General features: G+C 42.8%; 1 protein-coding gene across 9 annotated transcripts in view; it reads right to left on the bottom strand.

Annotated features, from left to right (window-relative positions):
* SEMA6A (semaphorin 6A) overlaps positions 1–18,324 on the bottom strand; it is a 121,680-nt gene that overhangs the window by 68,309 nt on the left and 35,047 nt on the right. Inside the window, exons 1-3 of one of the 9 annotated variants that reach the window (XM_074328578.1) lie at positions 17,682–17,845; positions 16,872–16,965; positions 6,617–6,764 (exon numbers count right to left, since the gene is read on the bottom strand). The exons of 6 other annotated variants lie outside the window; for them this stretch is intronic. The gene's annotated coding sequence lies outside the window, so the exon portion shown is untranslated. Of the gene's footprint in view, positions 1–6,616; positions 6,765–16,871; positions 16,977–17,681; positions 17,846–18,324 lie in introns of those variants that run through there. 2 more of the 9 variants (XM_019746525.2, XM_074328579.1) reach the window with 2 other exon arrangements.

The following is an 18,324-nucleotide window of genomic DNA, read 5'->3' as shown; positions in this document are numbered from 1 at the left end:
AAATTAATAACCATTTCCCAACATCCTGAAAATATGCTTCCTTATGGCCAATGAGAGTAAGTTCCAGGAAATGACAAGTTTGTTTAAACGTTTCTACCACTTAATAACTAGATTCCTTACATAGGTGGTTTAAGGGTCACCGTACTGAGACACAGTTAAGGCCTGTTCATTGAGATGAAGGTGGTCAGCATCTGGATGAACTATTTTGGTGGTGGGACTAGTTGTTGTTAATTAAATCTGCCTGGTTTCTCCTTTAGTTGAAAGAAAAACAAGATTCATTTTTCCTGATTCCTCTAAATGTGGATGAAGAAAGTTAGTTTTAGAAATATAGGTAGGTATGCAATCCCTTATTTGCAATTACAAGAAAACAAAAACAAACCCCCAAAACCTGAAAACCGAAAGTTTTTCCTATTCATTTGGTCACAAAACTTGATCTGAACTGGCATGAGATCATTTTTTCTTTATTTATCCCTCTTAGGATGCACTGCAAAAACATTAATGGGTTTGATTACTGGATGCTGCCCCCACAGGGGTGTGTGGCCCATGTTACTTTTCTGCCCCCACAGGGGTCCATGTCCCATGTTACTTTGCTAAAACCTGAAAAATTTTAAACTCTGAAACACATCTGTTCTAAAAAGAGACTGTGGAAATATTCCTTTGTCCCTGAAGAGATTTAAAAAAAGATAAAAAATGAGAGGTAAGGAGATCCTCTAGAGCAGAATTCCCAACACTGGTTTTCCTAAACCCAGGAGCTCTCTGATTATCCCCCAGTGTATTGTGAGATTCTCATAGAATTTAAAACATGTAATGTGATTTCATTTATTTTTAAGAGCGTGTATCATATCATACTTTACTTGCAAGAATAATTCAGAGATTAGGAATTGCTGACTGAGTCATCTAGTCTTGATTTCCTCCGTTTGCACTCCTGATGACAGAGTCCCAGGCTCCTATCCATCCAAGGGACTGACAAGCACAGGCTTCCCAAAAATGAGTGATGCCCACAGAGCAGAGGTGATCTTGGTAGACGGTCTCAAAGCCTCTTGTGGGAAGCAGTGAAATCTAACAGCAGCACAAGCGACTGCCTCACTCGGCACAGGCCCCCTGCGTGGCTGCACTTCATTTTTTCCTCGCATCTGACAGCCAACTACAGGTGGGTCAGTCCCCCCACTCACCCCACCCCCCCATCCTCTCTGTACTAAATGTGTAGACATCACCGGCTTTTTGTGCAGTTAGTGGTGGTCTCTTCAAAGGAATGTTCATAATGTCTGCAGCCTGTATTCTTTCTCTGCCCCGTGGAATGACCCTGGAAATGGCTTTTTCCAATCCCCATAATCAGAGGGAATTGTCAGCTGGCAGCGTCTGGCCTCTGCTTTGTAATATGTATCTGCCTTTTATTTTCAAATACCTGCAACTTTCTTTTCATAGTTAACACTAGTTGAAGGATTCATTAGTAAAATGAAGAATTTGTATTTCAGGATTTGGGGGCAGAGCAATTGTTATGTCGGGCAGCAGGTGGGGGTAGCAGAGGAGGAAGACAGACTCTCTCCCCTTCCTCTCTGAGGGGTCCCCTCCACACACTGTCCCTCTCCTTTATTTCTCACAAAGTGGGCACAGTGGTCATCAATTCTAACTCTGTCATAAAATGGAGGCAAATAGTTAACAGCAGCAATCCAAATGATCTGGAGGGAAAACAGCACATGGGTATCACCAATTAACCCCTGAATCTAAAAATAAATAAAGAAAGAAACCACAATTCCCATAATTAATAGCACAGCAGACAAGACCTGTAATTATGATCTCTGTGACAGAGACCAGAATCAAGAGGAAAAGTGAAATCACCCAATAAGCTTGAGTGTGACAGGCAGAAAGCAAATTACAGTGCTGAGGGTCAGAGAAAAGAGAGGCGGTAGATCAGAGAGAAAGGGAGGGTGAGACCCACGTCCAGCCAGCAGAGGTGCCCACGCAGCTGGTCACCCCAGGAGAATACAAGGATCCCTGCACGCACGTGCTCGGCTTTCTTGGGGAGGAAATGGAGGCATAGGAAATGCATAAATGGCTCTGAAAGCTATTCAACGCCTGGTTACTGGAAAGCCCAGAGGTCCACCTGGGTCACGCAGGCTTTCACTGGTAAGGATTCAAAGGTCTGAGCAGTGAGACAGAAAAAGCACAGCTGTGGAACACATGGAGAGGGAATAATGCATGAACTTCTTTTCAAACATCAGATCTTCCTGTTCAGTTAACATACATAGTCTCCTGCTCCAGAGTAAAAAAAAGAAGTCATTCTGAAGTGTTATGCAAGAATAAGCAGATACGTTCTTCGTATACGAGTATCTATTTAATCAGCCCTTTCCAGCAGCACTGAGACGTGAAAGAAGGCTGAGACTCCTCCAGAATCTTCACTGAGGAGAGAGCAAGGTGTTTGTATGGCACCTGAGCTAGCTGACTCAAGCTCAGGCTCTGCCTCACCATCTGAAAGTGAGGGCTCTATGAACGCCCCCTCCTCCCTCACACAGAAGGTTGAGAGTCATTATTAGTAACCTTTCCATTGCTAGCAAGCCGTTTTATTCCAAAGGAGCATGGCTTTTGTACATCATATATTACTTGTTCAATGTTTGGGGAGTTTCCAGCAAGAACATGAGACCTGAGATAATACCGTGTACGTGTGGAGGCACTGAGAGAGGGCTATTTTCAATATTTAGTCAAATAAAAACCTGCCCTTGTTAGTCTTTTCGCCTTCACTTCTTCACTCAAGAAATTGTTGAGTCTGGTTAATATGTGCAAGTAGGGCACTGTGCTAGGAGAGTGGGGGAGGCCAAGGTCATGGGTTCTCTGCCCGTAGAGAGCTCCTAGACCGCTATGGGAGACAGTCCATAAGCAGCTATAACAAAGAAGAAAGCAACATAAACGTAAAAGGAAACACTACGGGAGTGCAGAGGACTACGAGAGAACATCCAGATATTAATTCTACAACCCAAATGCATGCCACATCTGTCCACTTCTCGACATGCTACCTGCTGTCTGGGATTGTCCAGCCCACCGTCGGCTGCTGCAGTGGCTTCCTAATTAGTCTCCTCCTTCCATTTAATCCCCACACAGCAGCTGATGGTCTTTTAAAAACATAGATCAGATCATGTCCTCCCTTGTAAAAAACCTCCAGTGGCTTCTTACTGCATTTAAAACAAAGTTGAAATCCCGTATTTGGGTGCAAACTGCGCCACCTCCTCCCTCATCCTGTCTTGTTTCATTCCACCATTTCCCACTCTGCTCCAGTCCCCTACCTAGCCTGGCTTTCCTCACACACACAGCTCTCACGCCTGCCTTGTGGACTTGCTGCTCCCGCTTGGGATGAGGGAATGATCCCCCGCACCACCACCCCAGTCTTCATACAGCTGGCTTGTCATTGAGAATGTAGTTAAAATGCCACTTCCTTGAACAGGCCTTCCGTGATCCCCAAAACAACCCAGTGCCGCCTTTTTTCACCATTTTATTCTCAGTTTCTGTAATGGATTTGTCCCTCGTTGATATTTCCCCATTTAAATTCTCACTTGCCTTTCATCTGTCTTTCCCCTCTATTAGAATGTAAGCTTCATATGGGCAAGTTTGTCTTGTTAATCACTGTATCTCTGTGTTCTGGAACAAAGCTTATTACACAGTGAACTTGAATAATGAATAAATGGGGCTTCTCCAAGAAAGAACATCAGAACAATTTCTCACAAGGCAGTGTTAAAACAAAGGAAGTACATACGCAAGAGACAAGATAGGCAGAGATGGGCATTTGCAGATATCTGAAGAGAAACCCAGAGGACAGTTAGGAGGGCAGAACTAAGATCAGTAGGCAGAAACTATAAGGAGATCATTTCTGCTGAAAACAAGGGGGAATTTTCTAGTAGTCCCAGTAACACAAACAAAGAGTGGCCTACCGATGGGGACAGGAGGCTGGATGAATGCTGGGAGGGAAGGAATATTGTCCAGGCAGTCAGTCAGACATCGGATGTGGGGCTAGACAACATTTAAGGTCCCAGTGGAGAGCCTGATTACCTATGATTCTTGGATCCCCCAACAAGTCTTTCTTCCCTCGTAGTGAGGAAACACTGCTTAGAGCAGGAAACCACAGATGGTCCAGCAAAATCCTGCTGTTGACTCAAGCCTTTGGCTGGAGGCTGCCCATATAGCTCTGTTGATGAAATAACATGCCAAGAATCAGTGGACCAAAGAGGACTTGAAGTCTTCAGGCTTTGGCCAGACCGCATTCATTCAAGATCCCAGTTTGACCAGCTTGGATAGGCGATAGGTCAGTAGCCATAAAGTATATGTAAGGTAGGAGAGATGGTCGTAATCTGATGTGCACCAGAGGCTTTTTGGGGTGGGAACATACAGCATCCATACTATCTTACCTCTTTTCATCTCTGCAAAGCTTAGAGAAGGTACTGAAGTGTGTAATACAAAGTGACGCTCTCGTGTGTGGCCTTCCTGGGGATGACTGTTATCCACTGGCTAGTTACTAAGGCTCAATTGCCAATGACATACAGACCCCAAGAGATGATTTAACTCGGCTCTTGTCTCAAATCCCCTCCCAGTGACTCATAACTTGGTCCTGAAACCTGAACAGCTGGGTCAGCCAGCTGGAGAGAAGATATACAGATGTTGCTGGGTGGAGCTGGAGGGGGCTTTGGGGCCCTCATCTGTGCAGTCAGCCCAGAATGCAGCAGTGGGCTACAGAGTGGGGGGTGTTCCCCTCTTTGCAGACAAGATGTGGGTGGGGATGCGGCTCTGTCCTGGGCTATCTCTCATCCTTCTACACACATGTGTCTTCAAGCAGAGAGTGCTACAGCTCCTATTCTTATGCAACTCAGAGAAGTTTTATTCCTTTGGGGAATATTAGATCCTTGAGCCAATCCATCTGGAGAAGGCATGAGAGAGGGTACTCTGGCCAGAACGTACCGCCCACCCAGATGTCTGGACTGAAGACATCTCAGATTAGAGAAGTTAGAGGAGGTAGAGGTGAGTGGCAAGCATCTGAGATTTAAAGCACAGATCAATTTATATTAGTTGATTATACACCAGAAAAAGTATGGAATATATACATGTAAAGTCCTCATTAGAAACGGTTTGCTTAGGCAACGTCTTGTACGTTGAAAGGACTTGTTAAGTATTTCTTGATTTTGATTCAAGTGGCTGAGTAGTTTTAAATATCAGCACACTGAGTTCTACAATGATTGTAAAAGGGGCAATTTTTTTGTTAATGAATGTTGAAATACAAGCCAAGACTGATTCAAGACTGATTTTTTTTAAAGTGTTATGAATATTTCAAGCCCATTATACAAGCCACTTGTAACAGTGGTTGTCTCTGAGGGAGAAGGGCTGGGGGTCAGATGCAGAAAAGAAACTCACTTTTCATGTTGTGCTCTTAGGTTTTTGCAATGTTTTTCTTGTGCATGTGTTTAATTTTTGGCACAAAACAAAACTAGTTACTTTTTAAAATCTTTGTCTCCAGAGGCAAACCTGGAACTCAGGCCTATTGATACTGCCAATTGCCACAGTTTTTCCCAGGATCCCGTCCCTTCCCAAGATGTTCAGCCAGTGATAATGTTCTGGAATACAGGACGGGAGTGAGGGAAGTTTATAGGCATCACAGTGTCAGTTGTGATAACTTGAGTTTATCTGTAATGCAGATGGCGCTCTATGGTGGCTCGTAGTTTACACTATAAACCCGCTGGCGTGCCACACGAATGGCTGCCTAAGTTATTAGCTGTCAAATAAAAATATAACAAACTCAGAAAGGCAGGGTGCAGTGAAGTCAGATACAAAGAATCAGATGAGCACAAAACAAATATCCTTTGTGTTTTTTATGTTCTTTTCCGTGCACAGGAACCTTTTCCCCCTCTATTTGCATGTTCACTCCTGGACAGGCTCCTGCCCGTGTTCTCTAAGTCACCGCCCTTTCTGGTGATCACTTCCCAGGGCAAAGGAGAGCGAAAGGCCGCTTCTGAAGCATCCCCAAAGGATGTCCCACTTTTTCGAAGTGGAATGAGTGTTGTTCTCTTCTGGGTGGTCACCTTAGACTATCCCAGAATGACTGCTTCCAGAGAAGAAAGGATATTGACTAAAGTGGAGAGAAAGCAAGAGTTCATCAGAAGAGCAAACAGGGCAGAGTGGAGAGGTACCTACTGTGTCGGTATATGATGGATAAAAGGTATCCTTCATCCTATCCTAGCACCCCTTTCTGGGAGGTGAGCTACAAGTGACTGTCTCCTCCTTTCTCTTCTTTTCACTTGCTCACTCAACAGACACTGAGCTAGGTGCTGCTGCAATGGGGGCAAAGCCTTATTTCTTATTCCCCTTCTCCCCAGAGTCCATCTCAACCACTTAGAAGTTGCTTCTCTCGCCAGGTGGGCTACAGTATGCTGCTCTTCTTGGGGCTCTAAGTCTCTCACTGGGATGGGGGACAGTAGTTTCTGATTCCAGCTTTAACTCCAACTTGAACCTTGGAGGCAAGTGCTGCCCATTGGAACACCTGTTCTCTTTTCCGCCCTCTGACAGTGTATGCTGCTCTGTCCACAGCTCAGTGCAAAAATATATCATGGTGTGAGTATACATGAATGGTCTCCAAACTTGCCTGCACATTGGAATCTCGTTGAGAGCTTCAAAAATGAAGGATGCATGTGTCCCACATCCAGAGATGGTGACTTAATTGGGGGTGGGTGTGACCTGGGCTTTTAGTAGATCCTCAGGCGATTCTTGTGAGCAGACAAGTTCGGGAAGCACTGATAGAAACATAAACGGTATCCAAATTACAATCCTAATCTCTTCCATTTCAGTGCCGTCAGCTCGAGCCAGGGATAATTAATCATGATTCAAACAACTTGTACTTGTGCCAGCCGCATGGAGTGGCTTTTAAAACATCTAAGTTTATTTCGTGCCCACCTACCCTCATGCCAAACCACTAACCAAATATAATTTAATCCATTAAAAATTACAGGGACCCACGCAGAAACTTATTTTCCAGTGTGGGGCTTGCAAAGTATTTTTAATGTAAACACAGAAAATAGGTGTGTTCTCTTTTATGACAGAATTGAAATAAAGCAGACCTAATTAACCCACCAAGATGCCACGTGAACACTGCGTTAGGAGGCCTATCTCTCAGCCTTATCAAAACGGCTTTCTCTCCAACGGTGCCCTGGTAACCTGGGCAATACAAATTTTGATTGCTGATTGCTGCATTGTTAGTAACTGACTATATATCATCAGTAGCTGGTCACCAGTGTCAGCCCAGACTTAATTATCTCAGCTGAAGAGAAAGTAACCCCATGAAAGAACTGTTTTCCAATTAAAGCAGCATAGAATATGTGATTTGTCTCTCTGGCGATATCCAGTTCATACTTCTTTTCATGCTATTTGTATTGTCTTCTTTTCCTCATTACAAGCTCAGAGTTGTGAATCTTGGGCTCCCTAACAAGAAACACATAAATACCAGGAAGGCAGCTGTCAGACCTTTAAAAAGAATCATGAGCAGTCACCACCAAAAACACAACGGTAATTACAGTTTCGACTAGCAAATGCTACAGTTAAGGTTAAAGACATCTTTCAACATCACTGTTTATTTTCACATGTTCCTAACCTCCTATATAGAATGTATGTACGATTATGTGTACACACATACTTAATTTTTAGAAGCTGTTCTTTAGGGGTCAGATGTTCTACGCTTTGTCTTAGCTATTGTTTCAGTGACAATGAAAACATTTTTCTACTAGCACAAGAAAAAATATTTTGGGTGAAGACCTAGGCTTTTCTATCTCTGAACTCTTTTATGTTCCTTATCTTACTTGTTTTGACTGATGTTATTAATAGTTCAGTTCGCCCAAACGAACGTCTGCCCACTTGCCTATCTAGGCAATTCTTTATCCCAGGAGCAAGTACAAAAGTTTATCTTCTCTGTGATGTAGTTGATCCTGACCACTTTGTAAACGCAGGCTTTGAAGTCTGGGTCATTTCAGAAAAATACTTATTGACCACCGACTATACGCCGGGCATGTCCTAGGCACTGAGGAAGTCTCTGCTTTCATGGAGTTGATATTCCAATGGGTTTCCATCACATTCCTTCCTGTAGTGGTTCAGTGGCCCTGGGTTAGTTATTTAGTATCCGTCAGCCTCAAGTGTCTTGACTGTACAGTGAGATGATGATGTTTTTGCTTCACATGCTTGTTATTGGGATTAAAAGCCCCGGTCCGTGAAGCCATATCTAACAAACGTGTGCTCCCAGATCTTTCTCAGTGCCCTTTGTGCTGTCGGTTGGCATTATCCTCACGTTTCAGCATTTTGAATTTTGGATCACTTGTTTTGTAAGAATATTTCCTCATTATAGTTTTGGTTTTCCCTGTTCTGCAGAACTTCCCAACCATAGCCTTCCATGTCTTGCATTGGAGCTGCCTACATTTTGTTTCACTTATGCATAGTTGCCATTCTGAGAAGATGGCAACTGCAGTTTGGTGCTTGACCAAAATTTCATGGAAGTCTAAATTACTCCTTTTGGAGGAGGGAGGGTTTATTTTCAGCATTGGAGCCTTGAAACAGTTACTATAGATTGTGCCAGACTTTCTTTCCTAAAGGCCTTAGTGCTAGCTAGCCTCAGAAACCTATAATGTACACGGGCCCTGGGAACACACAGCAGACCGACCCGGCATTTGTATTTGCAATGTTAAAAGGAGGAACAGCTTCTGGTCACTGGTGTTAGTCATTATCTACTTGGTTCGTATCTCTCTTCCCAGCTACACTGCAGATACCTCAAGGGGGATGGATGTTACTTCTATTTATTTTCAGCCATTTAAATTGAGCATGTATTGTCTATGTGGACGAGTAAGGCACTGTCTCAGGCACTGTGGCAGGAAGAAAGGTGAGGGCTGGCTGATGTACCAGAACTCAGGAAGGAAGCAGCGCTTCAGAACTTCTCTGGTGTCCTCTCACCTGGTCCTCGGCGAGCGCCCTGCCCAAGCACCTTGGTTTTCCTGCCTGCTGCCCAGGATTAACCATGACACTGGGCTTTCAGTCCACTGCCCTTAACAAGGTTGACAATTTCTCACAAATCAGTTGAATTGGAAGAGTTTGCAAGAACGGCTCTTACTGGATTTTCCTTGGCTTTCTTTCCTTCTCTCCTTCTGAACCTTGGTATCTTGCACTATCCTTCTCTGGGGCTTTTTCCCAATGCTTTGCCCATTGCTACCTCCCCCACCCCCACCCCAGTTTTCTTTCCCATTCTTCCTTCTGCCTTGGGAATGCCTCCCCTTCCCTTAAGATACTATTCAAACATCACCTCCTCTGTGGGGTCTTACCTGATCCCCTCTGACAGTCACTAATGTCCCTCCTTCCACATGAAAGAGCTCTATCATAACAATCAAATTGACATTATTTGTTTACTAATCTGCCCACACCACTAGACAGTGAACCTGGCAAGGGGTAACAGATGTTTGATGGGTAAATAAATGGATCAATGAATGAATAATTGAATATACAGTCTCTGTCCTCAGAGGATTTCCAGTTTATGGGAGAGATGGATATGTCAATAACAAACTGCAAAATAAAGCACAAATACCTATGTGCTGTAAGAAAAATGCTACACATTTTAAGTTTTAATTTTTCCAGAAAGGCTTAGATTTATTTACATAGTTCACATCATAATGCATTGGAGCCTTGAAACAGTTACTGTAGATTGCGCCAGACTTTCTTTTCTACAGGCCTTAGAAACCCTATAATGTACACGGGCCCTGGGAACACACAGCAGACCGACCGGGCATTTGTATTTGCAAATACAGGCTCTTGAAATATACGTGAAACGTAAGAGGCCGTTATTCATGTAGTAACACCTTAGTCTATGAAATCCCTGACGTAGTTACACTGCTGAAAGCATAGCTTACATGCATGTAAAGCCCATCCCCTGGAAGAAATTGTTATCTTGAGAAAAGTAAATTTTGCATTCCCCCAAGTTCTGTGTTATTAAATCTGTGACCTCAATATTGCATTGAGTAGGTATCTTACTCAATTATATGGACAATGAAATAAGAACTGAGAAAGACGTAGCTGGCCCAGATTCCCCTGGGTGTGAAAAGATGATATTTATTTTATGTACTCCTGACAGTGAAGTTTAAATTGTTACTTAAAGCTCCTACTAGCAAAATATCAATTCAAGCAGGTTAATTCTTCAGTTTAATAGGCTTTAAACATTTTGTCATTAGAACTAAGCAATTGAACATTTCTGCCCTAAAAATGGGTGGCGGTGGATCTTCTAAAATGCTGGATAAAGAGAAATTGAACATGGCTTAAAGATGATTATTGCCAAATTAAAAAAGTTAATTTGGGGCTTGCTAAAAAAAAATAAAACTATTTCTAATGATTCAATGCAAGAAAATATATGGGTGTTTTTGTTTTTTTTTTACTACATGTAGGGAAATATTTCTCACTGAAGAACTTTTAGAAAGTGATCTTTTATATTCAATAGGCCATGAAAAATGAAAGTATATATGAGTTTGGAAAAGGAATTCTTACCCATCTCCCTCCTGAGAGCTGATGTTCTAGCTCTGTGCTAAGAGAAAGCGCTAGCGAGGTACCATATGCTGTTTCATTTCTCTCTGTCAAGTGAGTTGGTTCTACATAGTGAAGTCTAATTATTAGTCTTTGGCAGCGTTAACAGCATGGTGGGAAAGTCAGTAAGAACTTTCAGTTAAAGTCAACGCTGAGACCACAAAACCTTAGATAAGATTAAATTTTAACATCCAAACAGCTCTCAACTAATTTTTCTAACAGGCCAAAGTTCAACTCAAGTGTCATTAATTTAATAACACTCAAGTCTAAATACCACACAGCAAAAGCTTACTAAAAACAAACGAGGATGCAAGTAGAGTACCAGAAAAGGGATGGGGGAAGGAAAAATACAGATTTTTCTTTAACAACTTCTTGCAGAATATGAGCTGCAGATATAATTTCCTTTAGGTCATATCATTTAAGTAAATCTCATCATAAAGCAATTCTTCAGATCACTAGAGGTTAAACACCTCATCAACATATGTGTAGCTCTTACTACCACTTTCTTTTCCTTTCTTAACAATTGGATACTACTCGCGGTGTGTTTAACATAGCACACAATCTTTCTCATTTTCCACCTTCATCCTTTGAAACCAAAAGTGAGTAACAGGCCATGTGGATTCCTGGAAGTGCCCAATTAAAGGAAAGCACAACCACATAAACCCCAGTATTCTGCTGACCAATACCTCTCGTCCCACCCCATCCTCATCTGTCTTTACAGCGTGGAGCTGATACTGTAGAAGCAGTTGGTTATCAGGAAAGCCAGCTCAGGTAAATTAGCTTAATGAAGCAGATGACTTTGTATGAGTATATCTTTGAAACTGACTAGGCTCAAATATCCACTCAGCTAATGAGCCTGTGATAGGATCCTGGCAGAGGTGTCATCATTCTGCCACTAAAAGCCTTTCTGAAGACCTGCGTCCTATCTTTCTGTCCAAACACTAGGCTTAGTCGCTTAATAGCTGCCAAGCTTCCAAAATGCAAATGGCAGCAGTTGCCTATCCAAGTTGTAATCAATGGTACACAAAAATGCATGGCTACTTCATAGATACGCGTATTCTGGCCCACAACAAATTAAGGATCCAAACATTTGTGCTAGGCAGATAGCCAGTGTATTGTGGGGGATTGCGGTGGCTCTATAATTATATCCAGCCTGATAATCATCCATGCAACTGCTGTGAATGCCGGTACCAAGGGACTTTAATTTCACTGTCCCCCTGCACCAGATAATGCCTGACCCTGTGTCACTTTGTGAAACACACTGAAGGAGACAAATGAGTTTTTCTCCGACTGTGTTAAATGAACTAATGGATTCTGATTATGAAACTGGCATAATAATCGTACAGTGTCTAAGGGCGTTCTTAACCTCGGGCATTAACACGAGACAACAAGAATCTGGTCAGTGTAGATAAAGAATCTAGTATAAATAGTGATTAACAGAATCTTTTATATTTCAACCAGTTATTGTAGTGTCTTTAGACACAGCTATAAGAGCTACTGTATGGTCTACAACTAGGGATTAAGTGAGCAATTTTAATCAGTATTCTCCCCCATACCCCCATTTTTGTGAGTGCTGTGTTTTGTTTGCCTCATCAGAAGGTGGTTAGAATTTAGTATGGCTGCATATATATCCATTTGAACGAAATCTTGTAAATCTTAAGTGTCATTGAAAATCACCACTGTTTACCTTAGTTTCATTCTAATATAAAAGGCACTGTTGCTTGCAGTAATTGGTAAAGGACATAATCTGTACAGTAGGTGATTGTACAAGTTCCAGTATTGTAGCTATACAGACACTCCCTGTTACACATGGTCTTAATTTTTAATATGTATTTTTCTTTTAGTCACTAAAATATTATGGGTTTCATTTTCATGCAGCTGAAAAGATAAATGTCCTTTCCCGCGTTCCCATCAGAAGTCTGTGTGTTCTGAGAGGTTGAAAAATTATAACTCAGCTGTTCCATGTGGTATTAAGGCTGAAATTTGGCATCCCAGATGTGGGTTTCTTTCCAAAAAGCAACAGAATCTGTTTTGTTTTGGTTTTTTAAAGAGGAAAAAATATTTTAGAAGCTTAACTTAATTTCTTTAAAAGCGATTCATACTGGTTTTTAAAAAATAAAATTGCATACAGTTTTATTAACGATTCTTTGGACTTCTGAAAAGTAAAAACCCGTATTAATCTGAAATTTTTACTTTTAAAAGCAGGCTACTGAAAATGCAAAACTTGTAGTAGAATCTTTTTTAACCGGTGACCAAAAATACCTGCGTGCCTTTATTTTAGGTGATGTATTTTCAAAAGGGCTCCCTCTGCCCAAGAGTAATTTAGTTTTGCAAAATAATAACATTGTATTGTGTGTTTACCAAGCTCCAAGCTCAGATCTGTCTCTCTGTGTATCATGACTCATTTAATCTTCACAACACACGGAGATACATCCTATTATTATCCCCATTTTACAGGTGAGGAGACTTCCTAAGGTCACACACTGGTTCAGTGGGGCAGCCTGGATTTGATCCCTGGCCAAGCTGGCTCCAAAGCCCACAACCTTAACTACTACGTACACTGCCCTCTGACCACAGTCATTTCCTAAATCTTAAATTCGCTAAACATTTAATAAGTGCCTACATGCAGGACATCGGACTAGAGGTTGGGGGTGGGGGGTAAGGATGGGGAGGGCCTGGAGTGGGGAAATGGGGGAATAAAGTTTTAAAAAGAACAGAGTTCCTGTCACAATTGTGTGGGCCAGGTGGGCATGATTCAGTGACCCTAATATGATATAATAAATCTTGCCTTTTCCAATTGGCTCTTCCTGTTTGGAGAACTGGGGGGCCTGGAGGTTAGTGTCTCCGAGGTATTTGGTTCCCTCTGGATGGTATAACCGCATGGCCAGGCCCCATCTACCTTGTAAAGGCCTTGTTGTTCCACTGGAGACATTTTCAAGAGCCATCCTTCTAAAAATACCCTAAACCTGGCGGTAGAAGTCCTCTCTCACAACTTTGGCACTGTGCTGGTTATTTTCCTGTAGACTTCAGAGGGCATCAACAGCAGTGCCTTTGCATGTGGTTGCTTTGAAAGCCCGGCTCTTAGCACTCGCTCACACATAAGCCAATTGTTAAAAGTGTCATTAGCTGAGACCCAGACACAGATGACAGGTGTAAACAGTTTATAATTTACAAAGTGCAGGATCAGGTTTCTCCGTGCCCTCTGCCAACAGCTCACATACCTTAGCTTGGCCCTGTGTGTGTATGCACCACACACATTCTTACAGGATTGTTTTTACATAACTCCTATAATGCACCTATTTGGTACAGGTTTGGCCATTTGAGTTCCTTTAACTGTTCATTCAAACTTTGCAAAGCCATTGGTTAATTTCCAAGTGAACATTTCAAAATGCCCTGTACAAGTAAATAAATGCACACGTGCCTTGGAATACTGTGAATGCACTGCCTTTCTACTCTGTGCTGCGGATTTCCTCCTTTGTTTTTCCTTTTTTTAACCCACGGGACTGCTATGCATTTGAGATGGCAGGTTGGAAACGGTGAGCCTCTGAGACCTGCCATTGTTGCTCTGTGCACAGATGTGGGATTCCTGATGCCTTTTAGTCTATCCTACTTAGCTGCCTTCTGCATTTCTCAGTGCTGACATGTTTCAGTAAAACTTGGACTAACTGGAATACTTGGGGGAGGGGGGGTTCTGGTTGAATAATGTCCTGGTTAAACTGAAAGTTGTTTAGAAAGCCCGTGTTATTGAAAATCTTTCCAAAGTACATCAGCACATTTTTCTCTGGAGTGAAGCGGCACTGCTGGGGAAAATTGTACTTAGCTGTTTGGAAGGGCTTCGAAACAAATTCAGCAAAGCTGCTAACTGCTCTTCAGCCCTTTCTCTTGCTCGGAAGCAGCCCCTCTGGATTGATGAGGCAGCTAGGATTCCAAACCCTTACTACTCTCTCCAAAATCTCTCTCCCTTCTCTAGACAGAGGCCTCCTTTCCTACCCGGTGGATAAAACAAAGGCCAGGAGTCCATCATCAGCCTTCACCTTTCCTTCCTCCACCTCCAGGCTTCACTCCCTCCACGCTCCACCTGCATCCAGGGCTCACCCCTCCTTCATCTGTGTTCGGGATCATTTTCTCCAACCTCCCCAGCGGGTACCCATCTCATTGCCCCTTCTCTGGTAGTTTCATTCCCTCCCTACCCTACCCACTGACATGCCCATAAACAGGCCAGTCTCCCTTCTCCAAACAAACCTTTCTCCCCACCCTTCTTCCCCTGAAGGCTGAGTCCTTCCGTTACCTAACACCTTACAAGGTTAGCACAGCTACGAGCTACATTTACTTCCTAAACCTCCACCCACTCCACAGCTATGTTTCCCTTCTCCTGTAAGTCCATCATCACTGCTCTCACAAAGCACATCAATGACTAGTGACCAAATCCAATGGCTTTATCTCAGCAAGCCCTGTTGATGCTTCCTAAAAAGTGAAAATTCCTTCCCTTCTCTCCATCTTTGCTGCCACCACTGTTTTGCTGAACTTCATGTGTGGGGAGCATAAATCAGATCTTGTCACTCCCTTTCACTGCTTCCCTGGGCTCTTGGACCAGCATGCAGACTTCCCTAAATGGCCCACAGCCCTGCAAGCTCAGCTCCTGAGAACCCTGCCCCCTCCTTCACCACATTCCAGCTAGACTGTCCTTGGGTCCTCAAGTACCCTAGAGCTCCCGGCTGGCTCCTCCTCCTCCTGCAGGTCTTACTAGTTCAGATGTTACTTCCTTAGAGGGACCTTCTGTGACCAGACCATCTATGTATGAGGTCTCACAATTAAGTTTGTGAACTCATCCTAGAAAAAGTGCTACATACCTCATTGCTGAATATCACTATGGTCACCTTCAAAGTACTCCCCTTGGGAAGCTATGCACTGACAGCAGCTATGCACTAACACCACCCTTGAAAGCAATTTTGGAACTCTTTTTGGAATGGCCATCAGAGCTGTCGTTGTATTACCCTTGATGTCCTAAATGTCATCGAAATTCCTTCCTTTCAATATTTCCTTTATCTTCAGGTAAAGAAAGAAGTCATTGGGGGCCAATGAGTAGGGAGGGTGTTCCAATACAGTGACTTGTTTACTGGCTAAAAACTCCCACACAGGCTGCCATGTGAGCTGGTACATTGTTGTGATGCAAGAGCCATGAATTGTTGGAGAAAAGTTCAGGTCATTTTTGTCTAACATTTTCACACAGCCTTTTCAGCACTTCTAAATAGTAAACTTGGTTAACTGTCCAGTTGGTACAAATTCATAAATGAATAATCCCTCTGATATCAAAAAAGGTTAGCAACATCATTGCAACAGGTTTGCCATCTTAACTGTCCGACCTTGTATGTGGGTTCCCGACACCCCCTTCTCACCAGAGATCTTTTTTTTCATGTTACCATGTCCTTTCCCTTCAGGTGAGAGACTACAAGTTGTAGTGGGAAATGTGCTTACTGGTTGGATTATCTTTTGCCTCCACGAGGCTGTGAGACCCGTGAATCCTTGGATTATGTCCTTTTTATTCACTACTAGACACCCAATGCTGAGTCCTGTATCAGACACATAGTTACTGTATGACTGAATGGACAAATGAAGACTTCATGCTTTTACAACAGAAGGTCTTTCTAGGACTACCGAAACCTAACCAGAGATATTACTCAATAGAGAACAAATGAGGAAATTCACATTTTAAGCTTTCTAGCATTTGAAATGCCTTACTCATCCCTACATGTATGTAAATCAGGCCACTCAGCCTGGAGGAGAAAAGCACCTCACATAGGACAAGTATACATCCTTTCATAGAAATGAGGGTCTAAAGCAAACCACAGACATTGTGTTGAGAGTGGTGACGAGGGTGGCATGAAAGAGGAAGGTAGCCTTGGTGATGGCACAGAATTAGCACAATTGAGGAGTACAGAGTGCGAAGGAGAAGTGATTTTGACGATGGGGGTAATTTTACCCAGCCAGGGCGGCGGAAGCTCCCCCAAGTCCTAAGGTCAGTGACCTGGCCGGAAACAGGGAAGCTGCATTACAAGTGGAATGCAGAAGTGCAAGTCTGCATAAACACAAAGTTGCCTTTACCATGGTGAGGAGGAAGAAGACAGGAAGGATTTGGGTGGAGATGAATCGAAATTGCAGCGATGAGCAAAAGGCACGGTGTCTTTTTGTAGGTTGTGAGCATATGTGAGTGAGCCGCAGGAGTTTCTTGACAGGCGAGTGGACTTTGGATTTTGAACCGATAGAAACCGTGATTAAGGTAATATCACAATTATACTGACCTTGTATTCAGTCAGAAATGCAAGAAAATTGGGTTGATGATGTTTCCAGTATCAGATGGAAATGTAAACCGCAGGAAAGAAGGCTACTGTCAACCTGAGGGAGATAATAAGTAACAGACCATTGGCTGGGGTTCAGATGGAGCTGTGAAGCGTCCCCAGTTACGGTGACGTCCTGTTCTTTCCAGAAGGGCTCGTGCTGAGCTGAGGGAGAAGTTGGAAATATTGCACCTTTCAACAAACGTTCAGCGTTTAAATAGGTCATGTTATAACTACAGGCATGGAGCTTCTGCTTCAGAGACTCCTATAAATGATTTTGTAAAACATTACACCCACTCCCTTAGTTTTTCCTCAATACAGATCTTCCTATACTGAGACTGTTTAAAGCAAGGGTCTTTATGTCATTCTAAAGCAAGAAGATAATGCTAGTAATTTTGCACAGCCTTTTCATTTTTAGGCATTTTTAAAAATTCTTAAAAAAAAAAATTAAATGCCCACCCCCAAATAACTCAATCCTATTTACCCAAAAGGAAATGATTTCAGGTATAATCATGCCCACCTGGCTTTTAGTTCACTCGGCTCTATCTACCTGTAAGGAACAAAATAATTTCCTCTGGATAGAAAAAGAGTTCTCTAGAATCATCACTTAGAAAACACTTTAAACAGAGTGGTGAAGCAGCAACCAACAGCAGTAAATTTGCCACCATCTCCCTCTGCCCTCCTATTGCAATTAGATTAGTTCTTTGGTATTATTTTAAGAGTGATTAGAATTTAATTTTAGTTAGGAAGAGCGGGAGTCCATTGTTTACTTACAAACAAACAAAAGAATCCTGTCCCAGCATGAGGATTCCTGCTTGGCTGGTTTTAAATAGATGAGGCTGACCAGATATTCACCATCAGCTTGGTGAAGAAAGAGACATTGTCCTGGGGAGCCAGAGCCCTGGGAACTTAGTCCACATACTGACGCCTTACTACCTGGGAGTGGACTATGACCAATCAAAGTCTCACTGTACATTTCACGTTGGTGGGACCAAAACAGGAAAAGAAAAAAGTCCCTAAGTGCCAGCATGTTGGGAAGACATCATTGCAATAAAATTGTGAAACAAGCGCTGGCAGGCAGTCAACAAAAAACAACAACAAACTGCAATATGCTTATCAGGGTTTGACCGAGAAAAAAGGCCCCCAGTCTTTCAGAGAGGACACTGGCAAAAATCCCAGGTCTTCCAACTCCCGCGTAAGCTCCGTGTGCAGTGTTTCTCCTTCAGGTACTGCATTGTCAGCGACGGGAGCAAGGAGAGGTTCTCAGCAGTCAGGGAAAAGCTGCACAATGCAAGCAGCCTGTGAATGGTCGAGGAGCTTTTTATTCAGACCTCGTGTGATTAAAAAAAACAAAAAAAACCCACAAAACTGGTGTTCTTTTGTGCTTTACAAAGGCAGTACTTTTCTGGCTCCAAAT

The sequence above is a fragment of the Rhinolophus sinicus genome, linkage group LG03, assembly GCF_036562045.2.
Source record: "Rhinolophus sinicus isolate RSC01 linkage group LG03, ASM3656204v1, whole genome shotgun sequence".
NCBI classification, from domain to species: Eukaryota; Metazoa; Chordata; class Mammalia; order Chiroptera; family Rhinolophidae; genus Rhinolophus; species Rhinolophus sinicus.
This window is presented reverse-complemented; position numbering and strand designations above follow the sequence as displayed.